This window comes from Macrobrachium rosenbergii, chromosome 8 (assembly GCF_040412425.1).
Source record: "Macrobrachium rosenbergii isolate ZJJX-2024 chromosome 8, ASM4041242v1, whole genome shotgun sequence".
In the NCBI taxonomy this organism is placed as follows: Eukaryota; Metazoa; Arthropoda; class Malacostraca; order Decapoda; family Palaemonidae; genus Macrobrachium; species Macrobrachium rosenbergii.
Window position 1 is genome coordinate 6,315,566 of NC_089748.1, and position 15,358 is coordinate 6,330,923.

The following is a 15,358-nucleotide window of genomic DNA, read 5'->3' on the forward strand; positions in this document are numbered from 1 at the left end:
CCGTTACCACGGACTATCATTGCAGTATATTTTCTTGCTTCTTTATTAATTTCCAGTGCCAAGTCATCAGACCAAACTGCAATGAATCAGTTACTGATATTCATTATCTTTACGTCTTAGCTTTTTATAGAAAGTTCCGGAAGATATTTATGATGATGTTGAAGTGAAAGAAGAAAAATACTGAAACTTGTGTTGTTCATTCTTCAGAGAGAGGAGAAGAAGAAGCAAAAGGTGAAATGGTAATGACATTGACGCATGGCGCACCTCAGTTGTTATAATAAACAAAACAAGTGGTTTCGATCGTTGGCGGCCAAAACCAAAATTATTAGTGAAAAATGAATAAGCCAGGTAAGTGTAAGTTTGAGGGTTGAATTAAACCATTTAAATATTCCTTTGAGGTCGTATGTAGTGAATTAATTCGTTTTTCCAGCCGTTTACTCACTTGTGAAGAGCAGCGAGTGACGGCAGAAAATGGTCGTCTTTCTGCTCTCGCAAAGATTTCTTATCTTTATGCCCAAGTTACGCCAAGGGCATACCTCGTTCAACAATGTATTTAAGTGTTCAGTATTTCCAAAGGAAACCTTGGTGACATCCTACTTGGTGTGGTAAGGATTAGACTGAAAGCGAGCAGGTGCAGGTCCCGCCCAGACTTTTTCCTGATTGGGATCTTGGGCAGCCTGATATTTAGCTTACCCTACCCTACCCTAGTACTGTGTACCCCTTGACTCTTGGTAATAGTGTGGTAAGATAAACGTGACCGTATTGAAGTTCTTATTGTCTAAAAAAAGTTACCAAGTAGCTTTTATGTAAGATGCTGTATCGTAGATAGGCTAGGCCTATGGGATCATAGTCAGAAGTAGGTAGAGAATGAAGCGATGCCTAGGCTGTTAGGGAGGAGGAATTGTGCATGTTTTAATATTACCCATTAATAGAAAGCCTATGATGATATACCCTCTTACACCCATCACTTTACATGAAAATTTGGCGCTGTGTTTAGCCTAGTACCAGCCCATTGGAGATGAATGTAAAAATATAAACAAAAGACTGTAAATAGGATTATTATAAACATAAACAAAAGGCATAAAACAATAACAAAAAACGGTAGATCTAAGTAATTGACACACGGCGGGTATGTAGCGAGAAATGGCAGTTTCTTATAGTATTGTGGTTGCTTATTTACAATTTAACGTTATTAGGGGGTGTCGGCTGTAATTAACCTATAATTAACCCCAGAAGTCCATCCAACAAGGGGTTTCCAGACGCGATCTTCACAAGACAGAGCACAGCTACGTCTGTTTCGAACGGTTCATATCCCGTCTGGCAAAAAAGTGCAATAACTTGTTAACGTATGGGTACCGGCCCCCCTGGGCCAGTGCTAAACACGGCGAAGGGACATTCCATTTGGCCGACAACAAACAAATGCACCACCAGTGTCAGAAGCCCTAAAAGTGTAGAAAAAACCAGTTTCCAACGTATTGCACTTACCAGATGGGATATGGACTGTTCGAAACAGATGTAGCCGTGCTCTATCTTGCGAAGATCGCGTATGGAAACCCCTTGTTGGATGGACTTCAGGGGTTAATTACAGCCGACCCCAAAAATAACGTTAAATTGTAAATAAGCAACCAAAATACTATAAGAAACTGCCATTTCTCGCTAAATACCCGCCGTGTATCTATTACTTAGAAATACCCAAAAAACATAAGCAAAAGGCAGTAGCCTAAATATTATGGCCCCCAACTGGCGCGAACCAGGCCACATTGGTCTTCAGTTTTACCCTGTTGGATTCTCTTTCCTCCAATAAAGTTTCTGGGCCTTTTCTGACTCCTCCCAATTTCAAGCACCCAATGTTAAGTATATAGCCAATACAGTATTAGATGTAGAAATGGTTACTGTTACCTGTAGGCCTGTTTGTAAGATTTATCAATGATCGTTTACTGTATTAAATCCAAATTCAAGGTAAAACAACTTTGTATCTGAAAAATCCTTTACAGTGATAAATACTTTTTTCCATGAAAAACAATATGGTTCTGAGCATAACTTGAGACAGTGACTGGGATTTGAATAAATAGCATAGAATGAAGGTGTATATTCCTGTTACATGTTGGCTACCTTACAGATTTAAGTTAAGGAATAAGCTGTGAATATTTTCAGGTGTGCAAGGTTAGGTTGGGAAGAACTTACTTTTGCATATTACTTTTTTGGTTTATACCTCTCTAGGTCAGGTTAGGGTGAGGTCCTTCACCAGGTAGTACCTTGTGTACTAGGGTAAGTTAGATTGGAAAAGATAAGGTTAAGATAAACATTCTTAACATTTATGTAATTTAATGACTTTTTGGTAGGTTAGCGAAGGTAAGGTTACCATGCATCCCTGTAACTGTCTTGTGACATCTTTGTTGTTTGCAATTTGGTTTGTGCTTGATTGCTAATGGTGTGTATGCATATAGACCTTTCCTGTGGTTGCAATTCATTTGTTTTTATTTTTTCTCCATGTTAAATACCTGAGTTTCCCTCATCCCCCCCTCCTTACTCATTGTGAATAGGAACCATGAGTAATGCAAAAGTGAGTGGTTTGTACCAACAATTATGGTCAGAAATTCATTTGGGTAACCTAGACTAATTGGATGATTAATTCATTTTTCCCTAAGTTAGCCCTTAATGGCGATGGGAGAATAACAGTAGACCTATGCAGTTAAGGTATTTTCTTAATTATGTATGTTGGTTGATACTTTAAGGGTGAAGTTTTAATTTGATTTTGCCCTAGTCATACACTAATGCAAACTAGACCTGAGTGCCTTGTTGTCAGATATACTGTATGTGTGTTATGAGTATTATATAACAAAAGTTATTCACATAACAAAAAATACTGGGGAAATTTGCATTTCGCGCCACATCAAAAATACGTAGAGTTGTCTCTTTTAGATAGAGGGGTTTGTGGTTGTAGGTTTCTCTTTCCTAACTTGACATCGAAGGTTTCTCTTTCCCAACTTAACAGTTATGACTTGGGCCATTGATAGATGGCCTTGTTTATCCATTTTTCGTATGTTGTATTCTAACAGAGAGCTTTTGCCATCACAAGTGATCCCTGGTCCCCATTTCCATCTTAGAGCAACTGGATTTGCTGAACAGCAGTGCTAATATGCAGTAAATATGCCATGCTTCTCAGATCCAGAAGTCTTGAATTTCTAATGCCATTGGACTGGAACAGTCTCCCTGAGAATGTTGTGTAATTAGAACCTAAAAAGTTCAAGCAAAGATGCAGTGTATTACTGCCCTAAAACAATTCACTGTATACTTAATCATTTATTTATCCGGTAATTTATTGATTTATCTTTTTTTTTTCTATTAACTAATCTCTTCCTTCTTTATTTCTTATTATCTTCTGTAATTTTTTTCAAATAAACACCATATTCTGTGGAAGCTTGAATTTCAAGTTAGTGACCCCTGTAGGCTTGTTTGTTTTGAATAGTGTTAATCTTCTGAATACAGTAATAATAATAATGCACCCTAAAGAGTAGTGTTCGAGTGTAACTGTACATCCTTTGTTAACTTGACCTAGTTCCTATGAATAATAGGGCCTACCCTACCTATAGTCAGTTTCATTTCGTCTGCCCACCCATGGGTGAAGGTGTGGCACATGCTCATGTGTAGCTCATATTTGGCTGACAATCAACGTTTCCAATACCGTTGGCTTGTGATAAATATTAAACTTTTTCTTCAGTAACTTATTTGAATGTTTGTATTTTTACAAATAATCGTCATACCTTTTTATACAAACCATAAATATGTTGATTTGCATTGATAATATAACAGTACAAGCACACGAAAAACGCGCTTGTATAAAACAGTCTACTCAGATCAAACACAAATGAACAAAGGACTTTCAGATCTCACTGTATAGCTCAGGCTCCAGGTAGACCTGTACCAGCAAACTGTTCAGATCACAAGATTTCCTTATCTTTCAAACTTTATTATATGTACAATTTCATGGCATTAGTATGAAAATAACTTTATGGTATCAAAGTTACAGTATATCCATATCCATAAACATGAAAAATAACCTTTATTAATGTAGACCCTTAGAACAAGAAGCATTGGCAAGCGAACGATAGGACCATTTGTTACATATTTGATATTACTGGCCTTCATTTAAGCACACTTTCATTTCATATGAGTCAAAATTACTTTCTTTTAGTAACCTTTATTTATTCATTCTAATTAACACTCTAGTGCCATACATCAAAAAATAATTCTAGGCTAGCCTTTTATGCCATACATACAGCCTTGGCGGGTTGGGTGGGTGGCGCCTACATATTTTCTGCCCTCTGAAGCATAAGACAATGGAGGAGTAGCAGTTGTGTTTTTCGACGGGTATATTTGTCGTTATGGGGTTCCTGAGATATTTATTACATATAAGAGTGAGTAGGCACTGTCAGGAGACATCTGGCAACCCACTCCTCTCTCCCTGGAGGGGTAGAAGTTCACAGTAGCTGCCAGTCAATTATAGTGGATTATTTACCAAATTTTTTCATCCGCATGGACTTGTGAGTTTGCTGTTATTTATCCCCTATTTAGTGCTTTTTTTCTTATAATGAGCTGCAATAAGCTCTTGTCAAGTGAGAAAATAAGTCAGATAATCGTTCTGACTAAGGTGGAAACTGTAACTAAGGATATTGCCATTGTTGTGGGTGTTGAGTGAGTGAACTGTGCAGCGGTGGGTAAAAAAGTTCAAAGATAGCTCACTAATGCCCACAACATTGGCAATATCCTTGTTGCAGTTTCCACCTTATGCAGAGCGATTATCTGACTTATTTTCTCACTTGATAAGAGCTTATTGCTGCTCATTATAAGAAAAAAAGCACTAAGTAGGGGCTAAATAACAGCAAACTCACGAGTCCATGCGGATGAAAAAATTTGATAAATAATCCACTATAATTGACCGGCACCTACTGTGAACTTCTACCCCTCTCCTGACAGTGCCTACTCACTCTTCCAGTAATTATATCTTCAGAGGGAGGTTCGCATATTTGGAAAAATGCGTAGGCGCCGCCACCCCAACCCGCTGAGACTGTATATCATCAACCCACAAAGGATGATTGCCCAATCCCTGAGCTGTTATAATGATTTGAATACTTGATAAAAATATATATAAACATGCAAATTAATCCGGAAAGAAAACTGAAATACCATTGTTAGGCATAAACTGAAATTTCCTGCTCTTCAACCAATGTTGAGGTGGTTGCTCCTTTCACCTTCCCCAGACGACTTCGTAGACGCCAGTATTTCCTGCTATTTTGAAAATCACCCTACTCATGTAATTAATGTGCAAGAAATCATTAAATACATTTTATTTGCACTCACGTATCCACATGCCCTTTTTTTTTTTTTACATAGGAGACTAAACATAATTATTGAAACCCCATTGTTCATTTGGGTTTGATCTACATAGACTACTTGGTACAAGCCCATCTTTCATATGCTTGTATTATTATATAATCCATATAAATCAGCATAATTAGGACCTATATAAGAAAGTGAGGGTTCTCTGTATATGTAAGCATTCAGATGTATTACAGAAGAAATAGTTTGCATCTTTATCACAGTAAGCCTACGATATCAGAAACATTGATTTTAGCCAATTAAAAGAAATTCACTATATATACAGTAGATGAGCTTAGCCACACCACCCCTTCTGTATCTTGAATTCAAATGATTCACTGTTTAGCACACACTGAGAGATTCTAATAATTATTTTAGGCAGGTCACTTGTTGGGATAAATCTTTTCCTGTTCAAGTGTATTCTTGTACATACAGTATTAGAATACAAACTTTCTTGTATATGGAATACCTACTTGTCTAGTCATTGAAGCCTGGTTGCTAGGCATTTAATAAGTGGCAGTCGAGTGAGGGAGTCTGGACTTCACCCACTTATATGGTAACTAGCATCCCTTTATCTTCAGTGACTGCTGTGTAGAATTACTGGAGTATCTCATATGTGACTGCAACAACTGGAGTGTGTATATGTATGTTCTTATTGTGACTATGGTTAGAATGGTGTTGATTGAAAATTTGTTTCCTCGGAAGTATGATCAGTGAAGATTTGCTGGGTGCAAACTAGTGTGTGTTAGATTCACGCTGCCTGTGATATTTTACCCTAATTTTTGTTTGTGGCTTGCAAAGTTCAGGATTTTATGCCATCTTTAGACTGGCCAATGGCAGTGCAAATCTAGGAGGAAAAAATGTCATTGTCTTCTGACAGCAACACACTGCTGCACTAACCTTCTCTTCCCAGCTCAGTCTAGGAAGGGTATAAGCAGACCACTGACTGTCAACTGACCATCTGTGTGCATGAAGCTGTTTCTGGTATGATGTTGCTACCTGCTACACTACTACTCCCACTTCAGTTCCAGCTTTGCCTGTTTCTGCCATATCTACACAAAGAGACAGAGGAGCTGCTGAAAGATTAGTGGTCTTATCTTGGCATTCTGAGAGATCCTACCCTATCCATTCCTGGAACATTGCCTTCTGCTGTTAGTTCTCCGCTTGCATCAGTTTTGGTGGATCCCATCACTTTGGCACTGGTCTACTTCTCCAAAGCCAAGTGCTCTACATATATGGATGTTCCTTGCTGTAGCTTCTCTGGTCCCTCCAGATCCTTGACCCATTGCCATCATTAGGGGTCTTGGATGATGGCAGCTGAAAGGCAGTGTCCTAGGGCTTTAATGATTTTACATACCAAGGCATAGAAAACCTTACACTTCAGCTGCTGAGCTAACAAAATGCAGTCTGGTCTTTTTCCCCTCTTAGTAAAAGTTGAATTTCATACAAGTAGCTTACTAAGTAATTACATAGCTATAGCTTCAACTCGCACAGCAGCTTAAATTTTGAAAATCGCGGTAGCGCTTATATTGCTTTTGTGTAGGTGACTAGCCCTGCTTTTGGGGAACAAGAACAACAATGTAGCAAAGAGCTTCAAGTCATTTCTGCCAGTTTATGACTGATACCGGTTGTAAGAAGCAGTTTGTTTTGAATTCTGATTGCTGTCTGGTTGATATTTTCCCCAATTGGTGAAGTATTTTACCTTTGGTAGCCTTTGGCTGTTTAGCGGTAGTTAGGTTTTCTGTTGAGACTTGTATTTTCTATAATTAAAGACTGATTTTAAACATCTAACTTACCTGGTAGTTATATATATAGCTTAAGTCCCGGACGTCCCGGCAGAATTTCAAAACTCGCGGCAATCGCCGATCGGTAGTCAGGTGAACCACCTGTGCGCCCTCTACCCAGGTACCTGGAACCATTTCAACTATTCCTCAGATCTTCCCTGCCGCTGTGTCGGTAACATCGATGGAATTTCGCTCGTAGCCCGTGTTTTTTCACAACTTATTTTGGTGAAGTACACTTTGGCTTGGCTTTCGCTCGTTTGTTTTTAGAATTTCTTACAACATACCTGACTCTTCATCGAGTGTGAGAATGTGTGTGGGGGTGCAAGCGGCTTGCTAAAGTCTCCTTGGGTCCCCACTTAGTATATGTGAAGAACAGGAATGGTTTGCTTATAGTCGGAGTATATGTAAGAAAGCTTGAAAGACCGGCTCAGAAGAACTAAGAGTACTAGGTCTCACTCTTCTTGATATAACCAGGGAATAGTTAATTCTTTTCCCCTTGCTAACTATCCTATTGATCCTTCTTCCGTAATGGTAGTCTCTGAACCCCCTACTGAAACAGGTAAGGACCCAACACTTAAAGATATGTTGGCCGCCATTCAGGCCCTGGCCCAACAGGTAAAATCCCTCTCAGAAGACAGGGATAATATGTGATCGACAATAAGAGATCTAAAAATAAAAGTGTTAATATGTTGTTAGTGCAAGTGCAGTGGAGGGTGCGACCGCTCGGTCCTGTCGTGCTCCTAGTCCTAGACCTCTTCCAAGCTCACCAACCCCTGTGAGAAGGAAAGTCGACAGATGAAGGGAGGCAAGAGGCTTTAGCAGTCGTCCCCTCGAGCCGCACCTGTTGACGTTTCCCAGGACGCCACCCTCGCCATAGGAAAGGCTAGGGTAATGTTGTTCTCTTCGTTCCCAGGACGACGCAGTCCCCATCGCAGAGGTAACTCTGGGCACGGGATGCACTGGCAAGGCCAAAAACGGAATACAACAAAAGTTTTCACAGCTCAGATGCAGCAACAACGTCAACCTGAGGAAGCTTTTGAGCGATGTCGCACTGGCGGCCAGTTCTCAAGTAACCTCTAGGTTTGGCGGATCAGAGAACATTACAAGTTTGGACGCCAGGAGGTAGCCAGGCGTCGAGAAGCTGGACGCCAGGGCGTCGAGCGTTGAAAAGCTGGACGCCAGGACGTCAGGCGTCGAGAAACTGGACACCAGGCCATCAAGCGTCGAGAGGCTGGACGCCAGGACGTCGGACGTTGAGAAGCTGGACGCCAGGACGTCAAGTGTCGAGGAGGCTGGCCGCCAAGATGTTAAGCTTTAAGAAAATGGACGCCAAGGTCAAGAGACTGGACTCCTGGATGCCGAACGTTATGATAATATTTTGAAAGGCGTCGCTATTTCGGTCTTCGGACAATCGGAAAATGAGAATGATATATCCCGCATTCTCCTGTGAATCCTATTGTAGAGTTTTCCGACGAAGACGATATAAAAGGCCATCAGCTTTCATCAGACTTTAAAAGACTTATGAAGCTATTTTCGGAAGTTTTTTCCAGAGAATCCCGCCTTCAGAATTTACTTTTGGGAAGGCGTTTAAGAGGGCAGTATTTACGAAGGTTTTTTCCTTTCGTCCAAGAGAGCGCTTAAAGTTTTGAATGAGTGGATACTTTCGAAGAAGGAACAATAAAAGACAGCCTTTGTTTTTTCTCCAGCCAAACTGGCTTCAAGATTTAGCGTTTGCTATCTAACTGGAGAATCGCTCGGCCTTGGAATACCTGCCTCTTCCCAGGAGACTTCTCGAATCTTGTTGACTCTTCTAGTCGAGTGGCCATGGGAAAACGGTTTTGTTGGTCAACATCAGAGTTAGACCCCCCTCAAAGGAATTCTTAGGACCTTTGAGGTTTGTAATTTTTGGACTGGAGGAGCTTGAGGAAGAGAGATGGAATTATTCAACACGACTGACACCGAAGAACTCCTATATCTGATGTCGTGTATGGATAAAGGACTTGGAGGTGGTGCCAATGAATCAGATAGCTTTTCAGCGGGAATCCTGAAGAAAATGCCCATCTTTGATCTTTCCTGGCTAATGGGGTCACGTCCAGTCAAAATCAGAACTGTTTTATGCCCCTTTTTCCTCTCACCTCTTCTCTCAAGATTTGGTAAAGAGGTCTTTTCATCTTTGGCCCTGAAAACCACGTAAGATTTAATATCTAAAACAGCAAGAAAAGTCCTACCAACGACTTTCATCGCTAAAAGAGTAAGGCTGAGGCTCCTGTGTTTCAGGTGTCTGAGCTCTTTCGTGGTCGGCCCTCCGATAGAGGTTCCTCTAGGACGGGTAGATGAACGATAACCAGAAGACCCCTACATAGGGAAAAAGGAGGACATGACTTTCTTCTCTTGCAGACAGTAAGAGCCAGGCTGTCCAGCTTCTAGCAAGTGTGGGAGAGAAGGAGAGGACCTATTGTCCATTCAGTTACTCTAAGAGGGGTAATGATATAAATCCTTAGTTTTAACAGAAATAAATCCTCTAACTCTTCATCAGCCGATCGCGGGAATTGAACTCCGCCCAACGAATGTCAGTCTGAAGTTCAGCCAACAAACTAGGGGTACCAGCCTGAGGAGGCCCCCTCTAGTAACAAGACAATAGTCCTTTCTGTCAAAATGCAACGACAGAACCAAGGCAAAGGCTCTACAGCAACAAGTGTCTATGATGTTGCAAAAGGAAACCAGACAGAGAGTTCAAGATCCGAATTCCCCTGGATTCTACATTCGGTTATTCCTGATCCCCAAATGCTTGGGGGGTTAGAGACCGTGTGCTAGACGTGATTGCAATTTTTGTGCATAAAAAGGTCGCTATGGAAACGACAAAAATCGGTTCTAGTTGCAGTCAGACAGCATGACTGGATGGCCTCACTGGACCTCCAGGATGCGTATTTTCACATCCCCATGCATCCGAACTCCAAGAATTTTCTGAAGTTCGTCCATGGGAAAGTTTTTTTTTCGGCCCTCAGTTTCGGCCCTAAACAGACGGGCTGACGTCTGGCTCTGGAGTCGAGACCTCTCAAGAGCAAGTTACCCAGTATTGAAGGACGTCATGATAAGACTTCATAGACTCCAGGTTGTAGCCACTGGAGCAACCGGAGCTCTTCCCTTCCAGCCCCAAGGGTAGCTCTCCTATTAAGAGAAAACGTAGACAGTTCTGTTCAGTCAGGATACCAGGCTGCAAGAGCGTGGTGGACACTGTGCTGTCTTCCGACATTCTCCTTTTCCTCCTTCGGATTGGTACTGTCTGCTGAACCCCTCCACGATCCATTATTGACGTTGAGGAGGAAATAATTCCCGTAGTTGAGGCTTCCCCAGCCTGTCCCCAACAGCAGGAAGCCCCGCATATAGCTTTACTACAAAATATGCAGCAGGCTTTGTCTTCTCTGGTGCAAGCATGACAACCAGGCAAAGAGAAGAAGGATAATAGACGTCCAACTAAAGCTTCTAGACGTCCAGAAGTTTAAGACGATGAATGTAGTAAATAAAACTCTAGACGCTGGATGCTCTGGTGTCAAGCATCTAGGAATGAAACACCATGACGGCAAGCGTCAATGAACTCAAGACGTCAATCGTCAAGGCATTGGACGTCAGGACGTCAGGCTTCAAGATATTGGAAGCCAAGATGTGAAGGTAGCTCAGGACGCAAGATGCACTGGCAACAAGCGTCTAGCACAGATTTTCACAAGGATGATTACCAATGTAGCAGATTTTTCTTCACACGAGAGACATCGAATCTCCTTGTACTTGGCAACTGGCTCCTCAGAGCTCCTTCCCACACACGCTGCCCGGAGGATCTTCACACCACGATTCATGTATACGAAGAATTAGGTCTTCTGATAAACAGAGAGATATCTCAACTGATCTCATCCCAAGAGGTTCTGTACCTTAGGATAAAGATTCAGAGTCAGGCTTTTCGGGCTTTTCCTTCTGTTGCAAGAACAGGACAAGCCTTAAGAAAATTTTAGGACTTTATAAAGAGACAGACATGCTTGGCAAAGGAATGGATGAGTCTGCTGAGGACCCTTTCTCGCTAGAACAGTTTGTTTTCCTTTAGAAGATTGATTCTATGCCCGTTACAGTTTCTTGTAAATCAGAACTGGGACAAGTAAATTGAACTGGAGACCAAGTGCATCCCCATTTCGGAACCAATAAGGCCGTGTTTAGAGTGGTGGAATGACCCCGTCAAGCTCCAGGAGGACTTTTCTCTACTTACAGGAACCCAGACTTAGAGTTGTTCTCCGACGTGTCGGACTCAGTATGGGGAGGATGGGGAGCAACACTGGACCAGAGGAAAGTTAAACATCAATTAGAAAGAACTAACTGCAACTCAATCCTTCTAGCTCTCAGGGAGTTTGAACACAGTGGAGAACAGAGAAGTGCAGGTCAACACCGACAACACGACAGCGTTGCCCTACATCAGCAAACAAGGGGCACTCACTCCAGGTCTCTATACGAGACAACAAGAGAACTTCTTCTCTGGGCAAAGGAGAAGAATGTCAAACTAGTAACCCGCTTTATCCAAGGGGAGAAAAAATATGAGGGCGGACATTCTGAGCAGAAAAAATCAAGTCCTCTCAACAGAATGGACGCTCAGGACTTCATAGATCATCTTCAGAAGCATGTGGCGAAACTTTGGGGACTTCAGTGCATGGATTTCTGGTGGACTGGTCCAACAGCTCTTTCAAGATAAAGAGACTGAAAAACTTACTGCTCTCCCTTATCAGATTGGCCCCTTACGAGACGACAAGAGATTGGACGCTGTTCCTGATGGACTGGTCCAATTTGGGCTTGTATGATTTTCAAACCCTTTCAAGATAATACACAGGGTACTAGTAAAAAATTTGGTCACACAAGAGAACTCACAAGAATGAGTTTTTTGTGGCCCTTTACTGAAATCAAGGACAAGAGATTGGTTCAATCCAGAGGTATTTAGAGGATGGTGCAAGGACAACCATGTGTCCTCTTCCAATGTCTCTGTAACCCAAATTTGTTTATAGAGAACTCACCAACATGAAACCTAGACGTGGTCCTGAGGTTCCTCAGGAGGAGTAGGTTCGATCCCTTGCAGAGGACATCTTTAAAGGACCTCACCATGAAAACTCTTTTCTTGGTCAGTTTGGGCACAGCGAAAAGAGTTAGTGAGATACATGCTCTCAGCAAGAATATAGATTTTAGACAAGGCAAGGCAATCTGCTCACTGCAACTAGGCTTCCTTGCAAAAATGAATACTCATCACAACCCTGGCCCAGAACGTTCGAGATTCGAATCTAACGGACATAACAGGAGAGAGAGAGAGTCCTATTACCGGTAAGGGCTCTAAGGCTCTACCTGGATAGGACAAAGGACTTAAGAAGGAATTCAGAAGGGCTTTGGTGCTCAGTCAAAAAGCTCTCTGTACAAGATGTCGAAGAATGCTCTGTTTTTTTTTTATCAGACAGTTGATAAAAGAAGCACATATGGAATGTAGAGAGATAGACCACAAGATTCTGAAAGTAAAGACGCACGAGGTCAGGACAATAGCAACCTCTGTAGCTCTTAAACAGAACAGGTCCCTGCAGAGTATCTTGGACACGACCTTCTGGAGAAACAAGTTAGTATTTGCCTCTCACTATCTAAAACAAGTCCAACATTATACGAAGATTGCTATACACTGGGTCCATTTATAGCATCTAATTCAGTAATGGGAGAAGGGAATACCCTACAATCCCATAAACCAATACCCTTTTTCTTACCTTGGAATTGAGAATTTTTATGGTTGTTTGTGAAGACTGGACGCAGTCTTCCGCAATCATTGGGATGAAAGTTCCTTGGTAGCGCCCGGAACAAGGGTATTGAGAGGAGGTCTAGTCACATAGAGGTTATACACCGGTTGACAGCCCCTAGAGATTTTCAGCCCCCTGGGTGGATCGCTGGATCTCTTAAGGAATGCAGACATAATGAGGGGGAGTTCTCTGAAGTCAGCTTCCTTAATCCAATCCCATAAAACAATACCCTTTGTTCTTGCCTTGGAATGGTTGAAATTTGATGGTTGTTTGTGAAGATTGAACGCAGTCTTCCACAATCATTGATTTTAGTCAGATGATCATTTTGTTCCTTGGTGGTGCCTGGAACAAGGGTATTATAGGTTGTCTGTCACATAGAGGTTGGTACACCGGTTGGCAGCTCCTAGAGGTCTTCAGCCCCTGAGTGGATCGCTGGACCTCTTAAGGAAAGCAGACATAATGAGGGGGAGTTCATTGAACTCAGCTTCCTTAATCCAATCCATAAAGGTATGGACCTTTGTTCTTTTATTAATGGTTGCAAAATTCCAACGATGTTGGCTGTCTCTGACCCTCCACCAAAAGGTGTCAATTTTAGTCAAATGATCATATTTTGTTCCTTTGCTAGATGTTTAAAAATGATATTATAGGTTGTCATAAAATAAATTTTTGAACATACCGGTTGGTAGTTATATAGGTCTTCAATTCCTGACCCTCCTCCCCTCTAGAGACTAGGGGCACAAGATCTGAGGAATAGTTGGAATGGTTCCAGGTACCTTAATCCAGGTAAGGACAGGTGGTTGGTTTATTAACCGATCGGCAAATTCCAACGATTTTGAAATTCTGCCATCCACCAAAGGGACTTCAGCTATATATATAACTACCAGGTAAGTATGTTCAAAAATTTATTTTATTATGAAAATATCATGTTTATTTTGAACATAGATAACCGGATTTCGTGAAATGTCATCCTTATTTCAAGACTAGCCTTCAAGTCTGAGGAAAGTTGGAATGGTTCCAGGTATCAGTATTTTATTGTTTTGTTATTAAGATCTGATGCAAGTTTATCATATTTCACTACAGCAATTTTGCAATCAGTTGATTAAGTCACCTTTACAGGTAAGTATGTTCAAAAATTTATTTTATTATGAAAATATCATGTTTACTTACTGAACCGATGTTTTTATATATGCAATGAATGTATGTACATATCGGCAAGTCTTAGATAATTTAGAACATTTTCTTATTACACTTTCTATTTGCAGAGAACTGAAAAAGTGTAAGGGCAGAACACCAAAGGGGGTGGGGAGAAATTACTTATTTTGAACGGTTGGTTATTGGGCTTTTTGGATAAATAGAGTTTCCTGACAGCTGAGAATCAACATCTGGAAAAGAACCCAGGAGACATCCACCTGGGGTGGTGAGAGAGAGAGAGAGCTGAGCGCCCAGGAGTGACCGCTAACTTCAGCGCTGAGCGTCCAGGAGTGCTCACTAGCTTCCAGAGGTATTATCTCGCCTGGCGCCCAGCTACACCTGACGCTTGGCACCAGCTCCCGATTGTCTTCTTATCTTCCACACCTGGCTCCCTCGTTTCCTTCCTGTGCTTTTACCATCCCTGTGTATGGGTTAACAGAAGTTAACCTTATGATAGTGTAGTGTTGTGCAGTGGTGGAGGTGAATATCCGGCCTTTCGGTTCTCCTAGACCCAAGTCACTGTCATACTCCCCTGAACTTGGGAGAAGTCATACTGAAAGTCCAACGGAGACTGATGGGAAGTTCAAAATAATTGCCCCCTCAGTTGAACCTAAAACAGTCCCAGGTTGCGACAGACAGCCACTGAAAAGGCTTCTTGCTGGAAGTGTAGGGGACAAGGCGACTACCCGGCCCGTTGCATCTCCTAGACCAAAGGTCACTGTCCTGCTGCCCTAAACCTGGGAGAAGACATACTTGCGATCCAAGGGAGTCCGAGGGGGTTTGCCCCCCCTCCCCTCAGTCTAGCTTGTTGTCCGGTGCAAGGCATTGGCAGACAACCATTGAAAGGGCATCCAAAATTATGTGCTTTAGCTCTGGAAGCTGTATTTGCGGTCTCACTATTCGCTGACTCACCTATTTGCAGATTTCTCAGTGGAGCATATATACATTATTTGTGGAAAATTCGTCTATTTGCAGTATTTTTCATTGAGAAATATTCACTAATTACTGTATTTTCATATCATTTTCATGACCAAATGCACTTTTTGTGATAAAACTATTAAAATAGTCAGGTATAAACATTTTTAGAGTTTTTTTTGTGTTTAAACTATCAAAATAGGCAGTTCTAAGTGTTTTTAGAGGGGTTTTAAGTATTCACGGATTTTAGCTATCCACAGGGGGTGTGTGGTACACATCCCCTGCGAA

General features: G+C 41.6%; 1 protein-coding gene across 3 annotated transcripts in view; it reads left to right on the forward strand.

Moving 5' to 3' along the window:
* Positions 1-226: 226 nt before the first annotated feature.
* The window catches only part of pnut (septin 7-like protein pnut), a 483,231-nt gene continuing 468,099 nt past the window's right edge, over positions 227-15,358 (forward strand). Inside the window, exon 1 of one of the 3 annotated variants that reach the window (XM_067107220.1) lies at positions 227-348. The gene's annotated coding sequence lies outside the window, so the exon portion shown is untranslated. Of the gene's footprint in view, positions 349-432; positions 743-15,358 lie in introns of those variants that run through there. The other 2 variants (XM_067107226.1, XM_067107227.1) reach the window with 2 other exon arrangements.